The sequence below is a fragment of the Panthera tigris genome, chromosome D1 (assembly GCF_018350195.1).
Source record: "Panthera tigris isolate Pti1 chromosome D1, P.tigris_Pti1_mat1.1, whole genome shotgun sequence".
NCBI classification, from domain to species: Eukaryota; Metazoa; Chordata; class Mammalia; order Carnivora; family Felidae; genus Panthera; species Panthera tigris.
Window position 1 is genome coordinate 111,628,958 of NC_056669.1, and position 19,648 is coordinate 111,648,605.

Below are 19,648 nucleotides of genomic sequence, written 5' to 3' on the forward strand. Positions count from 1 at the left end.
AGTTCAAGCCAGAATAGCAGTGGCTCATAGAACCCGCCAGAACGGTAGGTATCCCCAGGTGATGCTGCTGGGCCTTCCGGCTAATGCAAACATGACCCGCCTTTGGGGAAAAAGAAGGCTTGTTGTTACTTTTCTGGCTGTAGACGTTCTTTCCTAAAACACAAACAAACAAACAAACAAACAAAACCCCAAACATGATTCACGTTCCTAATTTCAGTCCTCTGCCTGCTTCTCTTACTCAGCAGATTTAGACGTAAACTTCACCGGACACAGTTTGAAGAATGTAAATAGATTTTAACAGCTAGCGGGGGGCCAGAGGGAGGAAACCCACAAAAACACAAATACAAGAAATTAGGGGGATCAAAGATTTACTGTTCAGATATTTTCCCCACGAATAAAATCTCCGGGACAATCTCCTTCCTAAACCCTAGGAAAAAAAAAATACAGAGAAATTATGCGATTGGCTTCAGGAAAATGGCTCAAAATCTCATTATAACTTCTGCAACCCTCTCTGTGGTCAATCCACGTTCCAAGGCGAACAAGCTTTTATTCACACCCCCACACGCGTTCAGTTCAAAAGTGAATGCACGTAAGGGTACCGAGGAAGGTCGGCATAGTTTTGCTCGAGCCCCTTTTATGCCTGGAGGCAGCTAGTTCAGCAAAAATGCATGCTCGCTTTCTGCACAGTACGGAGATGTCTCTGAGGGAGAGGGGGGAGCAAATGGCCAGCCCAGGACTACATTTCCCAGCTCCCCTTGCACCCATGCCACATGACCACTTCCCACCAATGGAATGTGAGCAATGCAATGGAACATTCCATCGTGAAGATGGGGGGGGGGTTCTCTTCTAAGCTTCTCTTTTACGACCCCGTGTGCTTCCCCACCCTCTCTTGCTACCTCGCCCAGCTCAGAGCTAGGACGCTCCCCGGGGCACTACAGGATGGTGGAATCCTCTAGCGTTCTGCAAGATGCCCGGGTCTCTGCACACTGAACTGTTGAAGTGAGCAACAATTAGACTTCTGTCGCACCACGCTGCCCTCGAGGGACTTGTTTGTTACAGCAGCTAACACTGCCTTAGCTGATAGGCAGCCCGGGTCTCTGGGACTTGGTTCCCACCTGCCTCTTCACCCCTTTCCCGTCACCACCCCTGAGGCTCCAAGAACACCAAAGGTACGATTCTCTGACAAGCAACAACATCATCATCACCACTGTTGTCGTGGACACTAATCGAGTGCTTCCTGCACACCGGGTCCGGCTCTAAGCGCCATTCCCAAATTCACCCCCGGGACCTCCCGAGCCCCCGTGCGAGGTACGTGCTGCTCTGCGGCCTCGACCACGTCCAGTCACCTTTCAAATCCTGCTAGGACCTTGGGGTCCTCCCTCCCTCTGTGTCTGTTCCACGTGCCCCTGCTCCATCAACACTAATGTTTATGGGGTCCTTCCCCTGTGCCCCCGTCTGGTCATCTGCGCTCAGCCCCTCACTGGTCGCAGCAGCCAGATGAGGGAGGTGGGACCGAGCCCATTTTATGCATGGAGATGGCAAGGCCGCCAAGGCAAAGTCACACACCCACTAAATGGCAGGGTCAGGATGAGTCCCCAGGGGCTCCAGACCACCGAGCCACACTAAGTGACCCCTGGAAGGGGTCCGAGTCCCCATGCCCTCTACAGTGCTCCAGGGTGGTGACGGCCTTTTTCTCTGTGTTACACCACATGCCCCGCCCCCATGCCTAATTCCTGGTAGATACCCAGGGCCAGTACGTGTCCACCTGACCTACACGACCTATTGTGCGACCAGCAAAGAAAACACACCACACAGCCTCAGAATGGCTTCAGTACATGGGGCCCTCGCCACGCCGGGCGCCGGTCCAGCCAAGCTGCACGTACCTCTTCCGTGTTTCGCACCTGGACAAACTGTGCCCAGATGTTTTGGACCCTCCTCCCCTCCTCCCCGGCGTCTGTAGCTTGCACATGTGCAATGTGAGTCATTTATCAAGCCCACGGGGGGAGACGGGTCCTGCGCCCCACATGCAGGGACTAGGAGACTCACAGGGGTGGGGCCTTAGCTCTGCGATCCGGGGCTCAGGATCCTGGGGCCGGGTTGAAGACGCAGCCTGAGGACGAGGACCTTCCGTGAGCTGGGCTAAGGGCACCGGCAGTCGGATGACGGTGCGCAGGGAGCACGCAGGCCAGACGATGCATCCGGCCGACTCAGCCCTGTGACATCTGTGTGGGGGCCCCATCTGCGCCAGGCCCCGGAGGGATACGTAGGAATTGAACCTCATCGTGTTTAGCAGAGTAGCTTACAAAGCCACCGAGCCACCGTGGGGACTGTCTGTGAGCTGTTATTACTCGTAATTGCCTCTGTTGCTTAAGCCCCACGTAGGCAGCTCTGTGCTGGTTGCCTAGGGAGGTGTTGGGCACTGAGATGTGATCGGTGGGGGCCCCTGGCTAAAGTCAGAGGTTTAGGGTTCCAGCAGCAGAGGGGGCGTCAGTGAATGTGTGTGTATGTGTGTGCACGTGCGTATGTGTTTACCGGAAGAAACGTTTCAGAAAGGGAACCATTTCTAGGCTAGGTCAGTGAGCCAGTGGTTCCCAGATTTGGGGATTTCATGGATCAAGAAAATTTTACACAAGAGGGAAGAACATAGACTGACATAAGATTTACCATGTTTTTATTTTGGCTCAGGAAGGACGTTCAAAACAATGGGCTCCTTTCCTCTACCTCCATTATTTTATTAGAGAAAGGAGACCTTTAGAAAGGATACTATTTCTTTCTTTCCTTCTTTTGAGAAAGAGAAGAGCGTGAGCGGGGGAGGGGCAGACAGAATCCCAAGCAGGCTCCGTGCCGTCAGCACAGAGCCTGACACGGGGCTTGATCCCATGAGCCATGAGATCATGACATGAGCTGAAATCAAGAGTTGGACGCTTAGCCGACTGAGCTACCCAGGCACCACCCCCCCCCCCTTTTTTAATTTGAAAGGATACTATCTCTGAATGCTTTGTGAAAAACTCCCACTGCACAGGTCTCTTCTGTGCTCTGGCTCCTGGACACGATTGCACTTCTGCTCTGGGATACGGCCCCAAAGATCAGGGGAGAGGCACCGAGGGACACAACATTGCGACCATCACTACCCTCACTTAGACGCTGAATCCTGTGGACCTGCCCTTGCCTGGCCTCAGCGTCTGACCCGGGAAAGAGAGAAGGTGGGCTGGATCGCTCTCAGGCCCCTTCCCCACTGTTAAGGTGTGCCCCTCGTGTCACCACCAGGGTCGGCCTTTGCTGGTAACCTGGGATCTGCCGTCACTGTGCGGGGAGGCGGGGGCTGCTGGCCGCCCGGGCCGGCCCCTTCCCAAGATGCACGTGGGTCGCAAACAAGACGCAGAAGGGGAGGAGCAGGAGGAGGTCGGAGGCCCGGCCAGCAGCCCTGTGGGTTGAACACAGACCCAGAGCCCTTCAGAGAGGCTTCTGGGCCTCAGCTGGATCATCGGCTGTCCGTCACTCTGATGTGGACACGGTCACATGTGTTCGAAGGCTGCAGGTCGGCCGGCCTGCTCACTTACACACCCAGCAGAGCCCACCCCAGGCTTCCAGGTGCGGCCGGAAGGCCACGGGTCCTCCAGGGAGGCCCATAAGAACCCTCCGGGCCCCTATATCTGCCTCTGCCCTACACCCTGCACGATCACCCTCTGTCTTCCACTTGCATTAAAATGACTGGCCAGGAGCACCTGGGTGGCTCAGGCCGTTAAGCGTCGGACTCCTGATTTCAGCTCAGGTCATGATCTCACGGGACGTGAGATCGAGCCCCGCATCGGGCTCTGGGCTGAGAGCACAGAGGCTGCTTGGGATGCTCTCGCTCACTCTCCCCCTCTCTCCCCTCCCCCACTCATACTCTGTCTCTCTTTCTCTCAAAATAAATACATAAACTCTAAAATGACCAGCCAGCCACCCCCTTCACAGTCCACGTGCAGAAGCCACTCCCCTTCTCCTGGGCTGTGCCTCCCTTGTTCTTTGGGGTGAGCCCCTTCCCAGCCCGGCCACGTGGTCAGGTGCGGCTGCCCAGTCCCTCCCCACCCCCGCTGCTCGGCCCTGGATTCCAGGGTCGCGCACGGGAGCCTGGCAGTCTGTTCCTTTAAACACAGCAGGTGCCTGGCTCAGAGGAGGGGCACGTGACCCTGGCTGGGACAATGCAGCCTTCCTCCTGCTGCTGCGATTTCCACTTTTGAGGCCACCGTGGGGAACACGCTGCCTGAGAACGAGTCACACCCAGGACTGTAGAGAAGCTGGCGGGATAGGGGGACCGACCGACTGCCCTGGTGACACGGTCAGAAGCCCTGTGCACAACCCACAGCTGCGCCTGGCTGTTCAGTGACACACACCGAATACGTTTCCTTTGTGGCTGAAGACAGTGCGGCTAACCATTGTTCACAGCTGCAAAGTTTGGAAGGAGGGATGGGGCCATGAACTTCATGGTTTGCAAGGCCGCCCCCCCGACAGCCAGGAGACCCGCCACCCGAGGTGTGGTGCCCACAGCGAGTTCGTGTGCCTACATTTCCCTTCCCTGGGGAAAGGATTGCTCCCTTCACCATGCGGGGGTCCCGGGGGAGCCACCTCTCGAGAGGCATGCCGCCCCAGTCACCACGAGCACGGCTGTGTCTCAGGCCGGTCCAGGCATCACGCTGGACTGTCCTGGACCCCATCGTTAGTACTGAGGGACCCGTGGCCCACACATGACCCACTGGCGTTTTCTGAGATGTTCCAAGGGCTGCATGTTGAGGAAGGTGACCTTGGCTTGGCCAGATGATGCTTGAAATTAGTTTTGCCTGATGAGTTTCGAGAAGCGACTTATGCCACTTCCTGGACGGATGGAGCATTTAGTCCCCAGTGCGAGACTGCCCCTTGCCCCCAGTATTGAGTTTATCCCTGGGGCATGGTGCCCAGTACACTTGAGACGGTGATCCCCATCAGCCTGGGTCCCCGAGTGAGCCCCCTGGGATACGAGACAGACAACTTTGTGGTTTTAGGTCATTAAGTTTAGGGGCACGTTTGTTACTGCAGCTTTACGTAGCCTGAGCTGACTGATGCAGACCGTGCATGGCCTTCTCTCACGAGAGGCGGCACATTCCATGTTTCGCTCAGGCCTGGCAGAGCAGGCTTTCGTCACAGCAACCGGGAGTCCCGGTGAGTGCAGAAAAAAAGTCTAGATGCAATCAACGCGAGAGCAGAGCTCGGCCCCTTGTCTGGGAAGATGCTCATACCCTCTAGAAAAGGAAAACTGCCCAACAGACTATAGGAACGTATCCTAGTTACGTGGACAGAGCAAGGGACAGCAGCACATGCCTTCTTTATGTGTCTCAGAGGAAGACGCCTCTCTGCTGATGATAAAGAAAGGAGATAAGCTGGGGCAGCTGGGGGGCTCAGTCGGTTGAGCGTCCGACTTCGGCTCAGGTCACGATCTCACAGCTTGTGAGTTCGAGCCCCGCGTTGGGCTCTGTGCTGACAGCTCAGAGCCTGGAGCCTGTTTCAGATTCTGTGTCTCCCTCTCTCTGTGCCCCTCCCCCCCCCCCCAAAAATAAATAAAACATTAAAAAAAATAAAAAAAGAAAGGACATAAACTAACCAACCCAGAGGGAACCTGTCTGTTTCCCTAACCCCGTAGAAGCTTCTTGAAGCCAAGAACCAAGTAGTCTGCACGCAGGCCCCCTCCTTGGCCTGCACCGGGCCCAGGGCTGTATGCAGCAAGGTCTGTAGGTCTCCTGCAGCTCAGGGGCCAGCAATCCCTCCGCGCACATCTGAGCGACCATTAGCTCTTGCCTGGACTGTTGCAGTAGCCACCGGTCTCCCTGCTTCCACACTTGTCCCTACCCTCCTCGGTCTAACTCTCCGTAGAGCAGAGTGAGCTTTAAAAAAACGTAAACATTAGGTGATGTCAGTGCTGCTTACTGTTTTCCGACAACTTCCCATGGAATTAGAATCCCATCGAGCATCTTTGATGACACTGGCCTGCCACCGTGGCCTTGACTCCTACTGTTCTCCCTCCTCAATCGCCCCACTCCTGTCACCTTAGGCTCCCCTTCCTTCCTTGGAAATGTCGAGCTCGTCCGTACCTCAGGACCTCTGCACTTGTTGGACTCCCTGGGACATGCTCTCCCCAACTCAAATTCCAGTGCGCGGCCGGAGCGCCGGCTCCTGGAACGCAGCCTGGCACACAGAAAGTGCTCGGCCGCTGTGCACAAAACCACACGCCCTTGGGCCCTTTGCTCCTGTTCAACGTGGGCAGTTGCGTCTCGCGGGGTGGGACCGTGACAGGTCGAGGCTGGAGCACAGAGGGCTGGACGTGGCTCCTCCCGGGGACGGCTGGGGTGCAAGCAGCCAGCCCTGCAAACTGAGAGGCCCGAGCTCCAGTCCCGACCTTGATGGGGACAACGTGCACCCTCCTCACGCTGCCTCTCCAGGCCTCAGCTTCTCGACCACCAAGCCGACCGCTGGACAAAATGACCCCAGAGTCTCTGGCTTCGCAACACGACACCTCCTCTCTGCCGCCGACGCGGCTGGGGGCTAACCCCTTCCCAGGAGACGGCCGTGCACCCCGGCACCCCACGCGGGCAGTGTTTAGGCGGACGCACCCTGGAGGCTTCTTTGTGAGTGTGGCCTAGAAAAATCTACACGGGAAGAAAAAAAGGCTAGAAATCCCATTCCATATACCTCTCGCGACTTGTGAAAAGGAGTGACAGATTGCACGACAAGCTTCAGATTGTCGGCATTTAAAATAGCCCTTTACGCATTGCTGCTGGGTAGACTATGCCATGTAGCTCGGCGAGTGAGCTAGGAGGGGCCGTGTGGGGAGACGAGAATGGCCTCTGGTCCTCCAGGGTGACTGGTTCTGGAAAAGGAACTGAGGGAAGCAATCTTCTCAAAACGATTTTCAAAGACTCCGAAAGGCCAACAGGTAGTTCCAAGGACGGTGAGGGGGGAGGAGGGCTCTCGGGTCAGGAGGTGCCCTCACGGGAGAGGGCAAGGAGCCTGGGTGCGGCCCCTTCTCCTGAGCCAGGGTCCCCGGGGGCGGCGCCCTTGCTCACGGGTGCCCGCATGGAACAGACACGCAAGGAAGGTCACTGCGCCTGCATTTAACACGGCAAGTGTGAGCCCAGTCCCTTGCTGGCTGCGCGGCCCAGGTTGGAAATTGCTTCTCCGGGCCTCGGTTCTCTCATCTGTGAAAGGGGCCAGGAGCAGGGTGTGACAACGCTGCGGGGGCACGTGCACTTGTGAACGGACCCCGCGCAGCCTGTCCGGGACTCTGCTTACAGACCCTCTCCTGGGAACATGGAAATGACGTGGACGGTCTCAACTTCCTGTCTGAAGCGAGCGTATCCTTCCCGACTGGGGCACCAAGGCCGTCACCACGGGAAACAGACGGGCGCTACGGCCAGAGCCCGGGGCAGTGGAGGAGCGCGTGTGGCTCTGCAGAGAGCCGGCTGAGCTGTCCTGGCTCCCGGCAAGGCCCGGGCCGACTCTAGAACCTGCTCCCAGAACCAGGGGAGGGCGGCTGGGCCACACACTCTGCCCTCGGGGCCCAGGAAGGGCCCCGCATCCTTATGATGGACCATGCTTCTCCACGTAACCCAGATCACGCGGGTTTTAGGATTCTTGCAACCAAAAGCACGGTGTCTTTCAGCTCTTCTGTCACTCTGCCTAGAAACCGTCGTCACCCAAGTGGACAGTGACGGTGCCCTGGCCCGTCCACCACGACGCTTTCCGGGGCAGTCCTGGACGCCGCAGAACCTTGGGCATCCTCGCCTCTAATTCCCAAGTGCTGGTATTTGCTGTGACAATCAACCCTCTACCTGGGTCCAAATACCGCAGGGGCAGCGTTCCCCGCAGTGGCAACCTCGTCCGAGCCACACGCCGACATCCCTCCATCAGAGAGCAGTTAAAATGACCAGGCGAAGGACGCTGGACACACAAGGGCTCCCGTCTCCCCTGGGCCTGGCCGTGGGCTGGAGAGACCTGCAAGGATCAGAAACACTTCCGGGTCGTGCCGCCTCGGCTCGCGCATCACGACGGCGGGGTCACGTCAGGTAACATCCCGAGCTTCCTGTCCCCTTCCCCAGGCGCGGTGCCTCAGACTGACTTTGTCGATGGCCACAAGCTCAGAGGCCGTGAAAGGGTCGTAAGTCCACGCGCGTGTCTTGGAAAGGAGGCAAAAGCAAGGTCGCCTGCACCCTTCTCTCTAGGGACAGAAGGAATCTTGACTTACAGTTGCTTTGCTGACCGCTGGGGTAGGTTTTAAAAGGAGAAAGACTTCGATTCGATGAACTCTGGACAGGTCAGTCCAGAGGTGATCGTGAAGAATTGAATTCTGCCGGGAAACCTTCACCCCTGGCCTTACTCCCCTGGAAACGTCAGGTTCTCTGGCAAAGGGACATGATCGGGGGCTAATCTAAGGACGGGAGAGAACCGGAGGTGTCTGAGGATGGAGGGGCCACATAAGCAGGACCGTGGGGGACCCGCTGGAACTGAGAGTGACCCCGGAGGGAGGTCAGCAAGGAGACGGGTCCCCCATCCTGCAGCTCCTGGGGACAGAATCCTGCTGCCGACCCCACGTGCGGGGGAGGCATCCCCCCCCAGAGCTCCAGCTCCAGCCCGAAAGGGGCCCCCGAGACCCAGCACGGAAGCCGGCGAGCCCGCCTGCGCCGCTGACCCCCGGCACCGTGAACCCCTCGCCAGGTGGTGTTGGCAGCCGCTGAGCCCGTGGGCACCTACTGTACAGCCCAGAGTGGACAGAGCTGGGGTTGTGTTCCCTCAGACTTCTGTTTCCCGTTTCCCTCAAGATTTAGCTTCCGTCCCACCAAAAGGAGAGAGACAGACAGACAGACGAAAAGGAGGGCATTTCGGTGAGGTCGTGAGGCTCCCCGCGTCCCTCCCTCCCCTGGAATTCAGGTCTTGTCTTGGCTCCCGGGTCCCACGCTTGGATCCTCACCCAAAGAGGCGCGGTGGGACACCGGAGCGGTGGGGGAGCCCCCAACCCACCCGTCGTCGCAGTTCCGGTTGGAGCGCCTCCGCTGTGCCCGCCCTGAGTCAGGTGCGGCCCCCATGGCCTCCTGCCTCTGCGCCGGGCTCGGGCCGCCTGGTGGTGGTTCAAGGTGGCTGGGCCGTCCCACGGCGAGCCCCCGGCGCTGTGCATCCACACACCTCCCTCCCACAGGCTCCTGTGATCTCCAGCGGGTTTTAAATCAGACACCACTCGGGCTACACCCCGGGCTGGCGAGCCAAATGCAGAATCGGAACCACAAGGAGGAAAGAGATTACCGATGGGGATGAAGACAGAAATAACTTTTCTTTTTTAAAACCAAAGATGCCGACGGGCTCCGTGCACAGCAGAGAGAAGCGGGCAGACAGGAGTGCGGGGAGAAGCCGGAAGCGGGCACGAAGGCGGCTGGGCCGGACTCCGGTTTGCGGGGCTGGGTCGGCAGGGCCGGCCATCGGGGTTACGGCTCAGCCCGGCCAGACGCCAGCCGGCAAAAGCGGGGACAAGCCGGGGCGTGGGGGGCGGGCTGGGGCAGAGGGCGGGGGGCGGGGGCTGCACGGTGTGTCCCCAGGCCCGGCTCCACCCCCAGCCCTCGGGCTCTGCCGACAGGGCAATCCCACGCCAGGTGTGGAGGCCGGGTGGCACCGCTAGAAAGTCACGGCGGTGGGGGCGGGGGACCCTTATCACACCCAGAGCAGCGGCCAGCATGGTTGACCGTTTTATTCACTAAATCGGCTGCAGAACGTTCTTGGGGCGCCTCGTGGGCCCCAGGTGTTGGCCTGGCAGGGGAGGGAGGAGAAAGGAAGGTCACTTGCTTTCTTAAAACGGACCATGCCACGGACCAGGCCACGCCAGCCTGACGTGGAAGGGTGTGTGCCACGAATCTGGTGGCCTGTCTCGACAGACAGGTTTTCTCATAGAGCCTATTGGACGGAAATCCCGCTCGGATCTGACCGGGCGAGGACAAAGCGTGGGCAGGCCTGTGTTCCCCGCTGGGGGCTCCAGGGGGGAGTCGGTTCCTTTGCCTCTCCCAGCTCCCGGAGACGCCCGAGCTCCTGGGCTCGGGGCCTCTTCCCCCATCTGCAAAGCCAGCAGCACTGGGCCCAGTCCTCAGATGCCATTAGGCTCATTTGAATTCTGTGCCTCCCTCTTCCCCTTAAAGACTGCTGGGATTACTGAGCCCTCCTGGATAATCCCAGATAATCTCCCTCCCTTCAAGTCAGCAACTGGCAACCGTCACTCTGTCGGCCACCTTACTTCCCCTTCGTCACCTATGAGAATGCAGTGCCCCGTTTGCAGGGACAAGACGAGGTGCGTTCAAGGTCCGGCTCTGCCCGAGGGACGGCGGGAGCGGGGTGAGCCTCAGCCCCTCCGACGCCCCACCCTCTCCTCTGTGCAGTCTGGGGAGACGGCCCTCCTCTCAGACGTGAAGCGCTTTGCTCTGTGCTTGGCAGCTCTTCCCCTGGGGGCCTGCAGGGCCACGAGCCCTGGGGCCACGCTCTCCCCCCCCACCCCCCATCCAGCATGTGGTTTCCAGTGGTTGAAGCCACTTACGTGGTGGGTTATGGCCCACAAGCAACTGAGTCGCTGGGTTCTATTTATTCCCAGCTCTCCGAGCCCTGCTCCGTCCATCCCCCACGTGTGCACATGTGTGGCATCTGCTGGGTTCTCCCCTCCTGCCCGGGTCTGGGAACACCAGCCTGGCGCCCACACAGCTGGGTAAGCCCCCAGGGGCAAGGGGCCACGCTAGGTTTTCCAGAATAACCATGCGCTTTGAATTCCCCTAAAGTTGGCCCGGGTGCGCGAGGGCACGGGGAGTGCCCCCGCCACCACCAACCCTCCAGGGCACACGTCAGCGGGTCCCGAACGCTCAGGCACCGTGCAAAAGCCAAATCTACAAACTCCGAAAGCCGGAGGCAAAGGAAGAGGTGCGGCATGGGGGCTGGTTTTCCTTCCCCGATCGACAGCTGTGTCCCGGGGGACCGTGGGTCACACCGTAAGCTCACACGAAGCACCTTAGGAATCAGGCGGTGGCCGTGTTGCCGAGCGAAAGCTGCTTCTGCGATCGTGACTTCGCGAAGCAGTTTTCTGGCCTCACAAAGCCCCTTACGACCGTGGGGTCTGTGCACCCACCTGCCCGCCGAGGCCCTCTGACACCGGCCTCGTCCGCTCAGCCACGGGGCTGCTGAGGTCCCGTGGCAGGTGGCCAAGGCCGCCGGGGCGTGAGGGCTGTGGCTCAGCCGGGAGGCTGAGCTAACAGTTGGAACGCAGGACCCCCCCCCCCCCCCCCCCCCGCCAAGGCAGGGCAAGGAGGGAGACGGCCCCGGGTGCGGGACGCATCTCCAGGGCCATCACTGTCTCCCCCTGTCGACAGCCATCATCTGCCATCCCCGTCGTAGGGGACATTTACTTGGCCCTTCCCGTGTGCCATACGCTGTTCCAGGTACAAAATGCTTAAACTCCTTTTGGTGCCCCGGCCGGCCAGGGTGACAAGTAATGTCGTCCCCCCTGCACGGGTAACGAAGTGACAGCGAGACCGAGGAGATGGTGGTCCTCCCTGGCCCACCCTGCACGCCCGGCCGGCCGTGAAGCACTCGCTCTGCCTTGCGCCCAGCGCCTCCCTCCCTCCGATGGACACACAGAGCAGGCTCCCTCAACAGCACCTCCGCGGAGCCTGGGAGGCCCGGAACACCACATTCCCGGCCTCCTCCCCGGGCGGGCCTTCCCCTCGCAAACCAGACCTCCCCAGGGCACGTCCCCTTTTCCCATCTGGACTGAGGAGTGTCACAGCCACGCTGCCACCTTGGGATGGCGGAGACGCAGGGCAAGATGGAGCGGGCCTGCGCATTAGGTGACGGGCTCTGCGCTCAGTCTCTGGGAGCCCACCCGGCACCGTCCCAGGGGCAAAGCCGCGTCTCCCGTTTTGGTCACCAACAGCCCCAAGAGGCGGGACACAAAGGAGGCAACGGGCGCGGAAGGGTGTCCCGGGCGCACAGCTCGCGAGCGACAGAACTGGTCTTCGGCGCCCCCTTAGCGCCTCTGCCACGACCACAGAGTAGCACCACAAAGCAAGTCCATTCCGCCCAGGAGAAAGTCGGGTGCGACCGGACACTTTCCAAAGTCGCCCGGCTCGAGAGCCGGCAGTGGAGCTGGCCCAAACCCTGGCTCCAGGATTCAAGGTCGGGGCGCCGCATCTGACCACACCCTCCCCGGAGCGGTTTTGAAAGGACAGATCTCAGAGATGAAGAGTTCCCTGCAGACAACGCCTTTTACGATGCCACAGTCGAGAATCCTTCGGGATGCAGGAAGCCCCTGGGATCACAGGCTTTCAGGCTAAGGAAGCCCTTCTCCATTTGAGAAGGCGCAGAGGCTCGCCCAAGGTCACACTGCAGGGACCCACCTCTAGACCCTCTGCTCCTGGTCCTGCTCCCCTGGGTTCGTGGGCTCGGTGGACGCTTCCCACCCGGGGCGCCCAGCACTCGTGGTCGGGGGTCTGCGGTCCTGTCTTGCCTGCCTGTCCCCCTTCTTGCAGCCCCCGGGCTAAGCGAGGCTGGGACACCACAGGACAGGAAGCTGAGCCCAACTCCTGGCACTTTCGACCCATCCCCTCCCTCCCAAATCGGCTGTCAGTGAGCTGGTTTCTACTCTGTAGTAAGGAGCATGTCTTCTTTTTTTTTTTTTTTATCAGCCCAGGCTGCTAAGTGGAAGCATTTATACCAATCACACACAGAACCAGAGAGGCTGTTTCAGTGGAAATTACAGTAAATGAAGGACCGGGTGCCTGCGTGGCACATTGTCGCTGAGCTCGGTCAGAACATCCATGCCAAGGACGCCCCGTTTCCCTCCCTCTCCATTCAGAAGCACCGCCGCTGGCCAGGGGTGGCTGTCCCCGGGGCTGCAGCGACCACGGCGGAGAGGAGGGTGTTCGACCACATGCAGGGATCTCGAAAAGCCTTTCCTGGCACTGAAGCCACAGGCCGGCCCAGAGGGAGCACAAGCCTGGTGTCTCTGTCGTGCCAGGATGTCGGATGGACGCTCAGCACGATCCTCTGCTTCCCGGGGACACCGCCCCCACCCGGCACCTGCCCCTCGGTCACCCAGGACCCGACCCCCACAGAACCGGCCTCTCTCCCCGGCCAGAGCCACCACTTGTGGAGCTGTGCCACCCAGAGCAGGTTGGGACACCCCTCCCCCGCAGGCAGGGCCGCCCCGCCCCCCCCCCCCCTCGCCGCCACCCCAGCCAAGGGCACCACAAGCTAGAGCAGCACACCTGGATTTAAACCCAGGAACGGACTGGGGGCGGGAGGCTTCTTTTTAGTTCTTCAAAATCTTTTTTAGGGACGCTGGCAGCTGAGGCTGAGGAACTAGGACACAGAGAAGACAGACCTGTGGAGCTCAAGGAAACCGCCCTAGTTGTGCGGGAAGGCAGGCGGGGCCTTCACAGCGTGGCGCCAGGCCACCGAATGGGCAGAGCACGGTCCAAGGTCACGGGAATGAGTGGGCTCGCCCTGGAAGGGTCAGGGTGAGTTGGGGGAGGGTGACCCCGATGGTGCGAGCGGATCGCAAGGGGACCTACCCCGGCAATGACCTCACACGTGGTGGCCAGCCCCTCGGGGACTCATTGCCTGCGACCCGCCCACCTGCTGAGAGGCCAGGCACCGCCCCCTCCCCCCAAAGAGGTTACAGGTCCCTGACTGACACCAGGGTCGGGAGGGTGTCCCTGGAGTGGGGACGGGTCACGCCTCGGTTTCTCTCGGCACGCACAGAAGTGCTGTCCGGGAGGGGTTCCATCAAGGAGAGGCGTTCGTATCTGACCAGGTGGACCCTCACAAGCTGGGGGTCTCCTCTCCACTCTAGTTCTGTGAGCGACAGGGAGCCGTTGGCAACAGCCTTCTGCAGAAGCTGAAGAAAGCAACGTGATCTGAGACTACATACGGTGTCCTCTTGTCCCCGGGGCCATGATGCCGAAGGAGCACACAGTGCATTTGGTTAAAAAAAAAAGACAAAACGAAACACGACACCCAAACTAAAGCCCCAACTAGCCATGCTTCCTTGAAGGAGGGCAGGCTGGGCTGGCTAGGAGGGCACGCTGCCTTGACCAGGTTGGGGACCCTCCGGTGCAGTTTGCCAGGTCACAGAAAGCACGGGGACCCTGGCCCATTTATGCGTTTGCATCAAAGCGATTCACAACGTGGGTGCCTTCCCTTGGAGTTAACAAGGCTGCTCAGGAGGAAGAGAAGACCGAGTTGCTCCGAAAGCCCCACTGGCCACCGCACGGGGCTCTTGAGAATGCAGAAAAGCCACGAGGGCTCAGCAAGAGACGCCTGAGCCCTCCGGAATGACGGGACGGCTGCTCTGGTCCTCCCGTCTACACTGGAAGCAGGAGAGGGCCGTTACAGAAACAATAGGCTTCTGCGGCAAAGCACAACGACCAGAGACACTAATCCTAAGACACGCCAAGTGCAGAGCCATCGCCTACACAGCAAGCCGCCCCGTCTGAGCGAGCGCCCGCAGGACCGCCAGTCCCGCGATTCTGGCAGAGAACAAAGAGTCCGCGCACCAGCCCGAAGCAGGTTGGGGAGGCGGCACCATACCTCCGAAATGAACTTTCTTCTTGAACCGCGAATTCTCTGCCATCATCTCCAGCCTGGGTGTGACCATCTCACTCAGGCCGGTCCCGCTGCGGCTCTAGGTCCATGGGGGGAACCGAGTCCCCGAGGCCGCCGGCCTCATCTACTATTGTCTGTTAATCCGAGAGGAAAAAAAAAAAAGTTGCGGCCCTCCGGGGTCACAATTGCAGAAGGAAAAAGGAAAGAGAAATCAGAGGGAGAAGAAAGATGGTTCCGGAGCGCGTAATCCACAGGGAGGCTCGCGAAATTGACTTTCCAAGACCACACGTTGGAGCGGCGGAAAATTCAGTTCTTTGACACAAGTTGTAAGCTCCAGATTGGTGCTTACATCTTTTCCACTTCCCACTGTACCAGGGCTGGTTCTTTTTCCTAGTGCCGGTTTCCATGGCAATGCATCAGTCACTAGTCTAAATACGTACGGGTGAAGGACGCCTGGAAAACCAGTGCAATTATGCATGCCATTAGCAGGGAGAGGAAAATGGTTCAACCCGGCTATTAGCACGGGGCCGGGGTAACACTTAGCGGCTTTGACATTATCCCGGGTAATTGCTTTCTCATTTATAACACCCGGCGTGCTCCCCGTCCCGGCACTTCCAGGGGGCCTGTGTGCCGTGGAGGGACAGCGGGCAGCCGAGCCCATCTTGGCCACACGACCCTGCCGAGCCAGCGGCAGAGGGAAGGAACCACGTGGCTGTGAAGTCGGTCCCGGGCTAAGGTGCCTCCTGTTGGACCCTGCGTCCCTCAGGTGGGGTGGGGGTGGGGGGCCTGGGGACTCCGGGAGGCATGGAGGGATCTGGGGACAAATCCGGGGACATGCTGTAAACTGGGTTTGGAGGCTGGTGGTCGGCAGCTGTATCTGGAGAGCCTGAGCTCTGGTCTAGGGCTGGGGGCTGAGCCTTTCCCCGCCACGTTGCCTCGCGTGAGAAGGGAGGTATCAGCCGGGACAACAGAGGTTCTCACTCCTTTTGGCCATTTGTCATTGCTCTCTTTTCCTAAATGGCCACCAGGGGCTCCCTGGGCGGCCTCAGACGAGACCCCTCGCCTTTCTGAGCTGGAGCCTTCCTGTGGGTTAGGAAATGGGTCGGAAGGGGGGTAATTCTCAACGAACGTCCTCTGTACCCCCGGAGACTGCCAGGACCCAGGTCCCGGCCTTGCCACTCACTGGCCTCGTGACCCGGAACGCGTTCCGGTTCTATTTGTCCGACGGAGAGGGCAACGGATTATCTGTGAAACAGGATGCTGTTTCCACCGCTCAGGTGAGAAACTCAAACAGCGTGTTACCTGTGCACTCGCCGCAGTGTGGCTCGGCCAACGCCACCCAGAGATCCCCAGGGTTTGTGGGGTAACTTATGCTTTGCGTCCTGTTCACCCAACCACGCCGGGATAAAGGCCGCGTGAAGAATCAAGGATGAGGAGATGGGGCCCGGAGAAGTGACTGAGCCAAGGCCACACAGCCTGCAGCTGGAACCCGGGTCTCTCCCCCCAGCTCTGTGCCCTCGCTGCATCCCACACCTCCTGCCTGGGCACTCCCGGGGACGAGGGGCCTTGGGGTGCCGGACGCACGGCTCTCGGCCGACGGTGGGGATGGGGACCCAGGCGGGCCGTGCTTGCGTGAGACGTGGGCTTCGCTCCCGGGAAATCACACGTGGGTCTTTCCTCGGGTGCCTCGGGCCAACCCTGAACCACTCCCTTGTCCTGTCGGCCTGCAGCTCAGAGAGAGGCTCCAAACCCTCGGACCCAAGTGGGTTCCTGGTTCTCTGGAGCCCTTCCTTCCTTTCACCCTCGGTCCGACTGATCTCTGGGCAAATCGTGGTGGGGTGGGGGGTGGGGTCACAAAAATAGCCTGTGCCTGGCACACAAGAGCCCCAGGGCTGCCGCTCACCGGGAGGCATTTCAGTGGGAGGCAGAAGCGGAGAGACAGAGACGGAGGGTAAAAATAGCGCGGGTTTTCCACAACAGCACCGGCCCCCTCTCTCCAGCGCTCAGTACAGCGCACACGAGCCCCGTGCAGCCCCACGTCCTACGTCCTCTGCACTTGGCATCTCGAAGGCTGGTGTCCTTGGAGGCACCCTGTCTCTCCAGGACGCCAAGAGCACACGGCCGCACCGAGAGGGCACCTCCCTCCACGGCTCTGAGCGCGGCCGGGCCGGCCCGCGGAGGCGACAGCGGGAGGCCACGGGGCCTCGGGCGGAGGGCTTGCCCTTCCCGATCTGTGACCACGGGCACGCTTCTCACCCGCTCCAGATGCGGCTGCGCCATCAGGAAAACCGGGCTAGACGGCGGCTCCGCGTGGGCAGAGGCCCGTCTGACCGGACGCCTCACGGGGACCCGCACCCGCGGACGCCCTCACGCGGCCGCGAGTGCACCCACACGCTGCGTAAACTGTAAAGCACCGTGCAGACGCCTGCCAACTCCCGCCAATGGGTCCCGCCCGGGGGTGGATACGAAGTCACACGTGTGCACGGGGTGTCGCGCCCACGCACGGGCCTTCTCCTTCCCGTCGCGACCTCCAGAGGTGGCAAGGGATCAGCTTCGCGTCACGCGGTCACGGTGCCTGGGTTTGCGAGGCCCGCTGGTTGAGGAATGTACCGGAATCTTGTGCTGTGGTGTGGAGTGAGTTGTGTCCCCTCCCTGCCCCGATCCCTACACTGATCCCTAACCCCCCTGTGGGATGGTATTTGGAGGGGGGACTTTGGGAGGCGGTGAGGTTTGGGGCCCCGTGGCGGGATTAGGGTCCCTGTGGGAGGCAGAGCTTGCCCTCTCCCGTCGGCGAGGACGACGCAGATCAGGAAGACAAAGCACACCCTGGGCGTCCGGCCTCCAGGACCGCGAGGAACGAACACCGTCTAAGCCCCTGGTCTATGGTGTTGTGTTCCCCGACCCACCACGAAGGGGGAAGCAGGAGGCGACATCTCAGAGGGTGGTGGGGACTCCCCAGGGGGCACGGGCGGGGCACCCTGGGCTTCCTCTGCTGGGAACGGCCCGTCCGCCGTGGACGGGCCCGCCATCGGGCCCACGTCACTTTCCAGGAGGGAGGGGACGGAGACGTGAGGGCCACGCACCTGTGTGTAGCGACTGGGATGCCAGGCAGGACTGGCGGTTGTGTGTGAACTCCCGAGTACACACGGAGGACAGGCTGGGATGCGGACTTGTCCTCTTCGGAGGAAACCATCTCAAAACATGTAAAACGGGAAGGTTTTCCCTTCCAGAGCCCCCGGGACTCCTGTCCTCACCCCCACACCCCAGGCTTCTGCCGGCGGGGGCAGGGCTGCTCCTGGACCTCGCGCTGAACTTTGCGTGCGGTACCTTCTGCCAGTGCCCTTCCTGCCCCAGCGCCCCAGGACCCCGGCTTCCTCCCCGCCAGGCGCACGGACACAGTCCCCATGACAAACCTCCCCAGAGGCCAGCACCCGTCTCCAGCTCACCACGGCCACCAGGCCTGAGTGTGCCAGTATGCACGTGGGCGGGGCTTCCCTCGACGCCCTTGAGCCCCTCACGGCCGCTCTCCCCCTCCCGTCTCGGGCGCGTCCTCCCTGGTACCCAGCACGGGTGTCCCGCAGGGGCACAGCTCTCAGTGACTGCCGTGTGGACGTCAGAGATGAGCCAGAGTTACGTGCAGAAGCCACAGACGGAACCGTCTCCGGGAGGCTGCGAGCAAGGCAGCCGGTGCGGGACGGCGGGCATTGGCGGGGTCGGGCCGATCGCCGTGCGCGTCCCACTTTGCAGGGAGGCTTTGCTCTGAGAGCACAGGTGCAGGGCATCGCGTGCGAGCAGCCAGGCCTCCAGCAGGGTCTCCCGGTGTGCCCTAGGGGTCCAGGCGGCTGAGCGTGGCTGTCCCGTGCTGGGAGGTCACTGTCCCCACGCCGAGTCCCCCGCGCCACACGCTTCCCAAGGTCCCCACCCCGTCCAGAGAGCGAAAGCCCTTTTTAAAACAGAGCACAATCCTGTGCCCTGGTCACGTGAGGCACGAAGCGTGTTTGGCAGGGACCGAACACACGCTAGATGGTCCGAAACACCAACACCCTCGACATCAAGAGACAACGTCCCTCGTTCGTTTGGAGCTTTTGCACAACCGCTGACCGGCTCCCAAAACCTCTCCCCTGGCGGGGGGGCCCCTCACGCTCTGGGAGCCCAGCCCTGCACGGAGCACCCTCCTAACCCGCTTCCTGGTCCGGCAGGGCCCAAACGCGGACGCGCCGACGTGACCTTCCTGCGCCGTCGCGGGCGTTCTCTCCACCCGGACGGCTCCGTCGTGCTCTACCCGCTGACACGCTCTGCCCCCTTCTCGCCCTCCCGTGCTGTCCGGGGGCAAGTGTGGATGCTGCACTTCCTGACCCTCTGCCAGGGGAGCAGGCCGGTTCTGGTGCGGGGACACGCCCGTCTGAAGGGCAGAGGACAGGAAGCCCCGTTGTCCTGCGTGTCTCTGGTGGGGATCCTGCATCTGGCAGTGCCCGCAGGAAGCTCCCACACACCCAAGGGCTGCCTCTTTAAGTTTATTTATTTTGCGAGAGAAAGAGAGGGAGCAGGGGAGAGAGAGAGAGAGAGAGAGAGAGAGAGAGAGAGAGAGAGAGAGAGAGAGAATCGCAAGCAGGCTCCTCACAGTCAGCACAGAGCCCGATGCAGGGCTGGAGCTCACGAGCCATGAGATCGTGACCTGAGCTGAAATCAAGAGTCGGACCCTCAACCCGCTGAGCCCCACCTCTTTGTGCCTTATGCGCCTGTAACACAAAGCAGTGGCTTCCTGCAGTGACCAGTCCTCCAGAGACACCACCTACCCCTTCTGTTCTTCCCACCTGTCTTCTGAGACCGGTTTCCCGTCTTCCGTCCCCTCCTACAGAGTGCCATCAGACCCCATTCTGGGTTTAAAAACGCGCTGATGGCCCTTGCAGAGGACAGACCGCGGAGCCCGGGAGGCGGGCTCCCCGGTCCGATTCCCTCCACGCAAGGGTGACTTGCTCCCCCCAGCAATACCCGGCAAAGGGGACGGGATGTA

The 19,648-nt window shown here is 60.7% G+C and overlaps 1 protein-coding gene across 1 annotated transcript in view; it reads right to left on the reverse strand.

Annotated features, from left to right (window-relative positions):
• SHANK2 (SH3 and multiple ankyrin repeat domains 2) overlaps positions 1-19,648 on the reverse strand; it is a 490,643-nt gene that overhangs the window by 177,263 nt on the left and 293,732 nt on the right. The gene's annotated exons all lie outside the window — the stretch shown is intronic.